Source organism: Phocoena phocoena, chromosome 21 (genome assembly GCF_963924675.1).
Source record: "Phocoena phocoena chromosome 21, mPhoPho1.1, whole genome shotgun sequence".
Taxonomy (NCBI): Eukaryota; Metazoa; Chordata; class Mammalia; order Artiodactyla; family Phocoenidae; genus Phocoena; species Phocoena phocoena.
In genome coordinates this window covers 4,321,188-4,333,383 of record NC_089239.1, presented here as the reverse complement: position 1 = coordinate 4,333,383, position 12,196 = coordinate 4,321,188, and positions in this window count along the sequence as shown.

Sequence of the window (12,196 nt, the reverse complement as noted above, 5' to 3'; positions counted from 1 at the left end):
AGCACACAGATTTGCTGACCTAAGGGATCCATTCACCCTGAAGGTCAGGGACCCAACAGATCTCCATGTTTTCCCCTTCCCAGGTAGGCATGTACGTGCCAGGGACCTTGTCGTCCTTAAAACATAAGAAGGCCTAATGGCGCCCACTTATGGCATTGGCGGGGCAGGGATAATTTTTGTGGACAAAATACCTTTTAACACTTTTTAAAGTATTGTGAGAAGTAAGCTCACTGCTCATTTAAAAGGGCAATGATGGGCTTCCCTGGTGGCGCAGCGGTTGAGAATCTGCCTGCTAATGCAGGGGACACGGGTTCGAGCCCTGGTCTGGGAAGATCCCACATGCCGCAGAGCAACTGCGCCCATGAGCCACAACTACTGAGCCTGCACGTCTGGAGCCTGTGCTCTGCAACAAGAGAGGCCACGATAGTGAGAGGCCCGTGCACCGCGATGAAGAGTGGTCCCCGCTTGCCACAACTAGAGAAAGCCCTCGCACAGAAACGAAGACCCAACACAGCCAAAAATAAATAAATAAACAAATGTGGAAGATTTAAAAAAAAAAAAAAAAAAAAAAAAGAATAAAAGGGCAATGATGACTGGTGGTTGCCAAGGGGGAGGGGTGGGGGAGGGAGGGAGTGGGAGGCTGGGATTAGCAGATGCAAACTATTACATAGAGAATGGATAAACAACAAGGTCCTACTGTACAGCACAGGGAACTATACTCAATATCCTGTGATAAACCATAAAGGAAAAGAATACAAAAACAAATGTTTATGTGTATAACCGAATCCCTTTGCTGTCCAGCAGAAATTAACACAACATTGTAAACCAACTATACTTCAATAAAATAAATTTTTTAAAAAAAGGACTGTCCCTGGTGGTCCAGTGGTTAAGACTCCCCACTCCCAATGCAGGGGGCCCAGGTTTGATCCCTGGTCAGGGAACTGGATCCCACACGCGTCCATGAAGAGCCCACATGCCGCAATTAAGACCTGGCGCAGCCAAAAAAATTTACAAAAAGGAGTCATGACTGAGACATTCACAGCCACCGAGCGATGCTTCTCTTTGTCACGGACAGAATTTAATTGCGTCAGACTCTGCCTCTCTTTGACAAGTTCTTCTGGTCAATGTTTTTCTTCCATAAAGGTGACCCATCACTTAGTCATCGGGCCGTGCCTCATGGGGCTTTCACGATGGAGCCTCACACGAATGGGAGTGGCCAGCAGTGCTGGGACAGGAGGGAAGTGGCTGGGCCCTCCAGGTCAGGGAGTGACAGTGGGTGTGGACTCACCCACTGGGCGTCCGAGAAGAGCCATGAAGAGTTCCTCCCAGTGCCGCTGTCCCTGGCGGCTGTGTGTCGGCACCGCTCAGGACAGGCACCGCCAGCCAGAAGCCTTGCGTGGATCCTGACTACCTCTTGCAACAAAGCCTAAAGCCAGGGCCCTCTGCAACCTGGCTCAAAAGTATCCCGCCATCTTCACCTCCATGCACCCTTACTCCACGGCCAGACCAAACGGGTCCCCTTTCCCTAAACAATCACAGCCTTCCCACCTGCCAACCTTGACCTTTGCTGTTTCTGTTCCTTGAGAAGCTAATCCTGTCCCCTCCATCATTTAAAACCCCCTCCCCTCCCCCTCCAGGTTCACCCCCCTTCCTGACCACATCAGCAAGACCTCTTCCCTGAATGCTTGTGGCAGTTTTTGCTCTGCTCTGCGGCCCTGCTCTTCTTCTGCTTTGCTTTATGTGTGTCTCTGTCTCATCCGTCTTCCTAGACTGGAGGTTCTTAAAGGGCAGGGACCTCATCTTGTATATTTCCCACCACATGTCTCGTACAGTGTCATACGTGGATGGGCGGATAGATGGATGGATGGGAAAGGGGGGGGGGAAGGAGGGAGGAATGAAGGAAGACACGGGAAGGAACAATAAACAAAGGGCCCTTTGCCCTGGGGACCACCAGCATCCTAGGTAGTATCCAGAGAGGCCTGGCCCACTGAAGAGGCTAGACGTGCAGGCCCTTCTTTCAATGGCTCCCTCCTTCCCCTCCCCGCTGCCTGATGCTCCCTTCAGCAGGATCCATCACACAGGCCTGGGCTCACTGAGGAGAAAATTTGCAAAGGCAGAGCAGGAGTGGCCTTGCCCCATGAAATCCTCTTCTTCAAAGGCCACTGCATCCACAGGAAATCAATGAGATACAGACCCACCTGCTGGGCCCCTTTATCCCATGGCCCTGACACCCCGGAAGCTAGTGTGACCACACACAGCAGAAGACACACAGTCACCTCAACCGGGGAGTCACCGGTGGTCACTGGCAGTGACAGATTCTCCCTGCTGCACAGACACACTAAAGCTGATGCTGAGTGACGGGGACAAAAGCCACCTTCCACAAGATGCTTCGGTTAACCAGAACTCCGCTGGTCACAGTTCTCATCTCGTGGAGGTTTTTGTTTATTTGTTTTATTTCTTAGATCCCAGTACCCTTTCTGGAGGAAAAAGAAAAGCAATCCAAGAAAACAAACTGACAGTAGAATTGTGGTCAAGAATAGTTCCTGGAAAAAAAAGCAGGGTGATGCTTTAGCATCCAGAGTTTCAGAGGCAATTTCAGCAAAGGCGGAGGAAGTGACTCTGCCCTGAATCAGCAAACACAGCAGTTCTCCTTCCCTGGCTGCCCCAAGCCCTCGCCGGAAGCTGGAGGCTGCCTGCACCTGTCGACTGGCCGATTCACAGAGCCGCACGCCAAGGATCCAGGTGACCCCACGGTACACAGCTCACTTTCCCCGCCCTGGTAACTGAAGGATCCGAGGACCGTGCTGTGACTAAAGCCACCAGAGCCACGGCATGGCCTCACTGCCCAGGAGGAGCTCTGGTGTCCCGCAGACGCTTGTCCCAGTCTCTCTCCCATCAGCCGCTCCCCGTGCGACCTCGGCAGGTAGAAGCCGCCCTGCTCGGGCTCCTCGTGCCAATAACACGCACTCATCAGGCGGGGAGATAATGCGTATCATGGATTCTAATTCCCTAACACACGTAGGAGCTAAACAAAAGTTGAGTTTCCTTTCCTTCTTCCTGCCTTCCAAACCTCTCACACCCCACGCCCCTGGCCATCCCTCCTAGAGGGTTCTGTCTGCACCCCACCAGGCCTCCTAAGGTGAGATGCTTGGACCCATCAGACCCTGAGACCCCCCCCCCCCCCGCCGGGACACTGCCCCCTGGATCTGAAGAGTCTGGGGCAGGCACTTGCCCTGGTGAGCCATGCCCCGCAACTGGGGAAGGACAGAGCTCAGAGGGAAGACAAAACAGTCAGCCCGTGAAGTTCTCCCCCAAGCCTCCTCAAACCATCCTTCTACCCTGGCACAGTGCCAGCTCCATCACATGCCGAGATACCTCACTTAATCCCTATGACGTAAGGACTGATACTGTCCCTTACAGATAAGGAAGCTGGGGCCCAGAAAAGTAACTTTCTCAAAGCCACACATCTCATAAGCGGTGGAACCAGCCTTTGAGCCCACGGGGTCTGGCTCCAGAGCCAGGCCTGCACACCTGCACCTGGGGGCGCTCTACATCCTCAAGGCTTTGGGCAGGAGAAACTCCCCATCCCAGCACTGCCTTGGGGGAGTCCCGTCGTGTGTAAACATTTTTCATATATTCTTCCCAATTCTCACAGCAAGCCTGCACGGTAGCTATAATTTTCCCATTTTTCCAGATGAGAAATACTGAGGTCCAGAGGCGGGAAGTGAAACTGTTAAGTCACAGAGCTTATAAGAGGCCGAATCAGATTCAGCTGATTCCAAAGCCTGTGACTCTTCCAACGCCCCAGATGAGAGGTCGGCTTCAGACACACAGAGGGAGCCTGAACATCCACCCTCGGGATGGTTTCAGAGGTAATGAGACCCCATCTCTTCAAGCTCCCCCAGGACCCCCAGGTACAAACCAAACTCCAGCCCGCGTCTTTCTGCTCCATGACCCTCTCCAAGAGCCCAGCCAAGTGTCTGCCATAATGAGTGTGTTATCTGGGACAGGAACACACACACTAACAGACAGATTAGTGGGGCCGCCTTTATCTGGGTTTAACTGTCTGCTGGTAGAGACCAGAGCCCAAAAGGATTATGACAGAGGAGGGGACACTGATTTGGGGCGGAGGGGGTGTTGGATGTTTAAGGGGCTGTCAGGGTGACTGGGGGGAGGGAAGCCTGAGCTTGGAGGTGGGAAAGCCAGAGAAAGGGCCCCCAGTGCAAGTGGGCTGGACAGAGGTCAGACGCATGCAAACCTAGCCCTGCAGCGTTGCAAGCGCCATCACTTCTGCTAGCAGAGCTGGTGATGCCCTGATTCCCACTGCTATTACCATTATAACCAGCAGCAGCATCACTTACTTATGTACCGGCATCATTTATTCATCCTCTTGACATTCTCTGCAATCCTGCACACAGTGTGGATCCCTCCCCACTCCTAGAAGTCTCTCCACAAATGCAGGGACCACTGAGCCACAGAGCACCCCCAAAGCAGGCTCCAGCCCGACACTCTGGAACCATCCCCTCTTATAACAAAGCACAGACTCCTCAGCTGGGTCTTCATGTTCCGGAACCTGAGACCCTGCCCTCACCCAGCGAAGACTCCTGAGTGGGCAAACAGAGATGCTGCCCCTTGGGGACCTGCAGCAGGACAGCCGCCTCTGGCCCTTGAAGGATCCAGCTGGGTTGGGGGTGATGGCATGCCCTGAGCTGGCAGAATGGAGTCCAGTCTACAAAGCTCCTTGGTTGAAGGAACAGCTATCCCGTGCTCCTTGGGGGTGCCCTGGAGGGTGCTCCCTCAAATATTCACTACTGCCTCTGGTGCACCCACTCCCATCAGAGCTGGGAATACAGTGATGACTGCTCTCACTTTGTGTCTTGGGATGGGAAGCCAATATTTATTGTTGATTTCAGGCCCAGAGGTTGTAAGAGAGCCAGTGGCTTTCCAGAAAGTCTGAACAAGATAAAAGGAGATCAAGAGCTGGAGAATGATCTGGGGCTGAAAGTATGGCACATCCTGGTGCAAGAGTGAATTTTTGTTTGGAAAGATATTAGATGCCCCTCAAGGCAAATGAGGAGGTAACTGGTGTATCAGTTACCGATTGCCAGAAGACAAACAGCCCCGAAACGTAATGGGGTGACTCCCACATCTGGCTGATGGCAGGCTATTGGCCGGGATGACGGAGGCCACTGGGCCACGTGTCTCTCATCATCAGAAGCTTCTTCTCACGGCGGCAGCCACAGAGTTCCACAAACCAGAAGAGAAGACCAGTCCCACTGCGCAAGTACTTCTCAGCCTCGGCTGGTTTCCAAGTATCCAGAGCCACTCAAGTGACAAAGCCCAGGAGGGAAGTCAGCATGCGTGCAGGAGGGTGTGATTCCAAGGAGGGGGCGGACTGCGGCCATTTTGTGACCTACCTCTAGGAGACCTGAGCCGCCAGGCTGTCTTTTACAATACACACTCTTACAGGAACGTCAGGTGACTTAGGACAGATGGCCAATTAACATCTTAATGGTGTAAGTGAATAAACACACAAAGAAAGAAAGAGTGAATAAGGAGGGAGCAGGGAGTGAATGTAGGTCTAGCACTCCAAGTGCCTGAAGAAAACTGAGATCCTCAGGCCTGGGGGAAGATTCTGGAAATTCGAGAAGAAGCCTAAGAAAGACACACAGCTCTTGGAGGTACAAAATCATGAGAGAAAATGATGTTGGGGAGAGAAAGCTTATGGGTGCAGTGAGAGGAAACTGAACTAAGAATCAAAAACCCTATAACTCCTCAAACTTTATTCCTTCTCCAGTCATGATGGAATTAATGAATTTCCTTATCTTTTTATCTCAACTAATGTTTATTGAGCGTCTACTCTATGCCGGGCAGCGGGCCCTAAGCTCATGGTGTTGCCAGCTGGAAGTCATCCTCATAATGGATTCCTGCACCTTCTTAGCAGCATGCTATCCCACTGTATCTCTGAAGCCAGCACCACACCTGCCCTGGAGGGGAGAGGCCGCTCGAGCTACACCACCAGGCTCCCTCCCTACCCCTGGAGGGCTTCTCAGGCTGGCAGCTGCTGTGACACTAGGTCCAGACCTGGTTTTCTGGGTGGACCGTTTGGAGGCCCCTGGCCGATATGAGCTCGAAGCCCTCTTTAGCTCTGACGCTCTAGGATAAGAACGGGAACCATGCCAAGCCCCTGAGTGAGGCATCCGTCACAACCAGCCATGCTGTGCTGTGAAGAAAGCGTGTGTCCTCTGGGAGTCACCAGGAAGGCCACCGAGGAACACAGAAAAGCAGGCAGGCTCTTCAGAGCATCTCTGAGCGCAGCTCCTTGGCAAGGCAAACCTGCCCTCCCCAATCTAGTCAGCCACCATCCTGTCACGGGGCCCCCGCTTCCCCAGCACCCAGTCGCCTCATTCAGAGCTCCGTATTCCCAGGACAAACAGTGGAGGCACAGTCCCCGGTTGAGCCCGTTGGTCCTGAGCACAGAATAAAAACAGGCAAAACACTAGGCAGGAGGTCTTGACCGCTGCTTCCTGCCAACCTGGTGTAGACCTCACCACCTCCCCAGGTGTCCAGGCAGCTCTCTCTGCCCTCTGACCTCATCAGGGTGAGGACAGGCACTCTCTCGACTCCCCCTTTCCCCGTGCAACCTTCCTGGGCATCCACTCATCAGAGCTCATTGTTTCTTCCCTTACCCCTAGACAATGTGTGTCATCCCCCTCCCTTATCTCACCTCTCTGCACGGCTCCCTTCACCTGCAGACACACCACACCTTCCCCGGTCCCCATCTGTCGGCAGCAGGAGATACAGTTGATTGTCCTTTGTGATCCTCTCCCCCAAGCAGGCATCACTTCCTATCTTCCCTACTCTGCCTCAATTCCCTGCAGGCAGGCTCAGACCGTGAGGTTTAATAGCATCACACGCTCAAAATAGGAAATGATCTTTTTTTCTTCTTTTTTTTTTTGCGGTATGCGGGCCTCTCACTGTTGCGGCCTCTCCCGTTGCGGAGCACAGGCTCCGGACGCGCAGGCTCAGCGGCCATGGCTCACGGGCCCAGCTGCTCCGCGGCATGTGGGATCTTCCCAGACCAGGGCACGAACCCGTGTCCCCTGCATCGGCAGGCGAACTCTCAACCACTGCGCCACCAGGGAAGCCCGACCCAGGAAATGATCTTAACATTATTGCTTGAGGATCCCTTCCCCTTCCTTCCCGCCGCCCCCCGCCCCACCAATACCCTCGTGATTAGTTGCCAACTTCTGTCTGTCACCCCCTATAATGGCTATGGAGCATCCCTTTCTCTTCATTCCTACAACAGCATCTTCCTTAGATCTTATAAGGACCATTGTCACTCTTCCAGCCCTAGTTTGCCACCTCCCTTCCTATCACCACCCCCCTCTTTAAATTCACAGCCTATTTGGGCCAAGCCTTGTATACGCCTATATTTGATCTTCCCACGCTTCCTTCATCCTGGAAGGCTTCACCCCTGCCCTGCCAAATCCTACCGAGCCTTCAGGAAGCTCAGTGGGGCTTCCTCTAAAAATCCTCTCATCTCCTCCCCTGCCCCCTCTTACCACCGCCTGCCCCCACCCCACCGTGAGCAGGAAGTCATCCTCTGAATTCCTACTGCCCTGTCTCTGTTCGTCATCACTTTCTATATTGTGTCCTAGGTGTTTGCATGTTTTTCTGTCTTCCTGATGACAAAGATTCCTTGAAAGATGTAACTAAGTCCTTTTTATCTTTATATCCCCCAAAGAACTAGGACGCTGTCTTTGGATAGATTTGTTGAATGAATGAAGCCTCCAGATTTCACGGAAGGCAGTTACAGAGCATCTAGCTCTTGGGGAAGGGACTTTGGGATCTTGCCCAGAAACAATTCAGTGATTGTAAAAGTTATCACTTGAATTATTTGCCAGAGCTATGTCTCTTGACAGCCATCTGCAGCCACCTCTGTGTTGAAGCAATGAAATTAAAATCTGCTGTACTGAACCAAATTCCTTGAGCAACCCTCCTTTTACACCCCCATGTATGGAAGATAGAAAGCTGCAGCTTCTCGGTACTTTCCTTCTCAGATCTGTGAACGGTCACCCCACAACCCAGGCCATCCCACCCTCACCCCAGCTCAGCCACTGAGCTCATGCCTTCTGGCCTAATTCATTTTCTAGACGGACGGAGCAAATACCTAGCAAATATTATTTATGACTTTGTGATAAATAAGCCTTTTACAGAAGTTATTCAAGGAGTTCTGGGGAATTTCAAGGATAACTTTCAGCAAGTTTTAAAGGTCAGGTCAGCCTGGAATACTGAGTCCATAGTATTTGCCGCTCATTCATCTGTTTTGAATTATTGGTCTCACCCAGCTTCAGTCAGCTCTCAGTGGACGGGCTGCGCTTTAGCTCTCTGGCTGTATTTTATTTCGATAGTAGGAAAAGGGGTTTAATAATTATTATTTGCGCTAGACTGACAGTGGAGAGAGATAAAAAGGGATCATAATGAAATTCAAGCTCTAGCAAATGTGCTAGAAAAGACGAGTTCTACCTGACCAGGCATAATGTCCATGTACACCCACACGGCCATGCACACGGAGCAGTGGTACCCCCTCTGTGCAGAGGTGAGAAGGCACTGGGCTAAACCTGGCAGCACAGAGGTGGGGTCATAAGGGCAGGGCTTTCCCAGAGGGCCAGGAAGCAACGGGCTAGCCTGGGACCTTCTCTAATGTATGAATGTCTGATCCTCTGCAGATGTTGCAAACAGAACTTCTTGGGAGCAGAGACTGTGTCTCAATTCCGAATCCATGGAATCTAATGTTCTGCCAGCACGTAGTAGGCACTCAGTAAATATTTATTGGATTGGGTTGGATCAGACTGGATTGGATTGGAATGAGTTGGATTGGGTTGGCTTGGCTTGGCTTGGATTGGCTTGCCCTGAGTTGGATCGGGGCGGATTGGATTGGGTTGGGTTGGGTTGAGTTGAGGTGAATGGGATCAAATTGAATTGAGCTCCCATTTCTCCTCCACGCTGACTGTAATTTCTTTCCACAAAGCCTTTTATTTTTTTTAATTTTCTTTTTTTGTTGTTGTTGGCTTTTTTTTTTTTTTCTGGTTAGTTTGTTTAGCTTCGTTGTTTGGATTTGATTTTGATTTACCGAGAGAATGAATTTGCCTGAGGCAGAAGTTTAACTTAGAATGTAAAGGTCTTTACAGGTGGATCTAGACATTTCTCCCTAGATAATTTGGCAAAATTCATTTTCCATTCCTGACACCTAAGAGTATCAGCCTATTTTTCTAGAAATGGTGTGGAATAAAGAAATAAAGAATGTTGTCTCACATTACACCCTTTTAAAATAGTAAAATTTTATCACCTTGTTATAGTTTTGAAGACGGCTTTTCCTCTAGTCTGCTCTACTAATTTGAAACTCTTTATTTTGGCATATTCCAAATGGGTGCACATAGGTTCTTTTAAAAAGTACTTGGTGAAGTGAACGGACTGCAGAAAGCCTGATTTGTTCACCTCTTTGGCTGTTTGTTTTAACTCCAGAAGGTAGAAAAATGTCTCCCCCTGTGAGAAATCAATCAAGGGCTCCCTTTGTCTCTAGACTGAGACACTTTCTGCTGGATTCCCTTCTTATAAACATCTGTCCCTCTCACTTTACATGGTAAACATGGCCTGAAGAAACGCTACCTTGGTTAGTTTTTTAAATCAAATTGTATTTAAATGCACTAGTGGACATTTAAAGGACTACTACCTGCAATATGAATAACTCTCTAATGTACATCCTATCAAACCCAAATTTTTCATATTGGATTTTCTCAAGGAATATCCATCTCTTCTTTCAGAGAAGACAATTAGCAGTGAGTGGGTTGTCTGCAGTCTCCTTGCAGGGCTAAGGGCCCAGGAGGGCGTGCCTGTTTGCCAGAGTTGCATGTGGTCCACATGGGAGTCTAACTCCAAAAGGGAGGTTTAGAAAGAGAAAGGGCTGAGATCATCAGTCCCCAGAGAGGTCTTTAAATAATGAAGGAGGGTCTATGCCAGAGGGTGCAATGGGATGGTGCAGCAGGGAAAAGAAAACAGCAAATAAGTCCACTGGGTGAGAGAGATAGAAACCCCATGACAAGGACCTTTGATGTCACTGGCTTGTGATTGTTCCTGCATCCAGCTCTGTGTTGGGCCAAAGGGACCAAGCTGACAGAGTCTCTAGCCTGTTTTCCTGATGACCTTGGATTTCTGCAAACCTCTCCAGCTTCTGGATGCGAACCCTCACTCACAACCCCCGTTCATGAAAACATCCTCAGTCTCTACTTACCCCACACTGAGAGGCCCATATATTATACTCCCTTCCCTTCAAGGTCATTGAATCCCTCTCGTCACACAATTGCACAGGTAGTGCAGGGCAGGGAGGAGAGGCTTCCTACCATGATGAATCCTTCAGATCAATTTCATAAGGAAAAGCATCCTTTCAGTAAGAAGGAGAGAAAAAAATGAAGACTTTTTGCTAGTACTTCAAAGCATCTGGGGCCAGCTGCATGTCCTACATCAGTTGCTGGGCAAAATCCTTTGGACCGTAGAGTTTCTATGTCTCCCTCTCCTAGGTCTTTGCTTTATCTACTGTTTGTAGATGGTCTTCTACTTCTTCTGGAGCACCCCCCCTCTCTCTAGCCCCTTCCCCGAGGCAAGGATTTAGGGACGGGAGCCTCATTGTTTGTTCTGTCCACCTTGCTGAGTAACAAACACCTCCAAAACATAGTGGTTTGAAACAGCAATCTATTATTGTCTCTCATGTGTCTGTTGATGGGTCAGTGGGGCAGTTCTCATTTAAGATCTCTCTCTCATGGAGTTGTATTTGGTAGGGGCCAGGGCTGGAGTCATCTAAAGGCTTGAGTAGACTGGACATCCAGTGGAGCTGTTTCAGTCTGTTACTGAACTCAGGTCCGGCTGCTCCCTGATGGAAAGGAACACTCAAGAGGCAAGTGTTGGTAGAAAGGAACCTGGGGAGAAGGCAGACTCACGTCCAAAGGCCAAATCCCCACCTGCCAATCAGGGGGCAAGAACTTTTAAAGTGGAGTTGCAGGGGTGGCTGGAGGGGGTTACCTGCAGAACAGCACAGTCAGCTGACCGTCGTCTTGAAATTGGTCATGCAGTGGTCTGATCAGTGTCACCTTCAGACAAAAGGCAGGCAGAGGACACGGTTGGAGGTGGTTCTGTCCTGGGAAGACTTCATAGGGTCCTGCTTCATTTCAACTCGATGGCTGACAGGTGATACTGTCAGTTAGAGGTCAGCTGGTTGACGACCAGAACAACCTCATGTGGCTTCTCCATAGGGCTTCTCACAGCATGGTGGCAGGGTCCCAAGAAGGAATGTCCCAGGAAGGAGTGTCTCAAGAAGCAAGTGTTCTAAGAGACCCAGACAGAAGCCGCAGAGCGCTCACGGCCTCGCCTTAGAAGTCCCTGGAAGTCACTTCCACCGCGTCCTACAGCTCAGGCAAGGCACTAAGATCAGCCCAAGAGCAGAGGAATTCAATTCCACCTCCTGATGGGGTGGGAAGTATACCTGTGCTGGGGCAGAGAACTTGTGGCAGCCATGCTTGGAAACTCTCCTCAGACTCGTACCACAACTTCTCTTACCACAAGATTCTAAAACCATTTTATTCGTTTCTTATTCCTGTGCTGCCTCTATTCCCTCCCCTCAAACTCACGCTCCCTCTAATGAATGCCTTCTGTTAGGGACACACGCTCTATGAGTCAGTCAAAGCCAGTCCTGAACTGAGCACAGCAGGTTTTGACTCAGAGAATGACTGCCTTAAAACCACTACAGGGCTTCCCTGGTGGCGCAGTGGTTAAGAATCTGCCTGCTAAGGCAGGGGACGTGGGTTCGAACCCTGGTCTGGGAGGATCCCACATGCCGCGGAGCAACTAGGCCCGTGAGCCACAACTACTGAGCCTGTGCGTCTGGAGCCTGTGCTCCACAACAAGAGAGGGCGCGATAGTGAGAGGCCCGCGCACCGTGATGAAGAGTGGCCCCCGCTTGCCACAACTAGAGAAAGCGTTCGCACAGAAACGAAGACCCAACACAGCAAAAATAAATTAATTAATTAATAAACTCCTACCCCCAACATCTAAAAAAAAAAAAAAAAAAAACCCACTAGAGAGCTCTCTCTCTCTCTCTCTTTTTTTTTTAAGTTATTGGATTTTTTAAACAGTCAGAGAA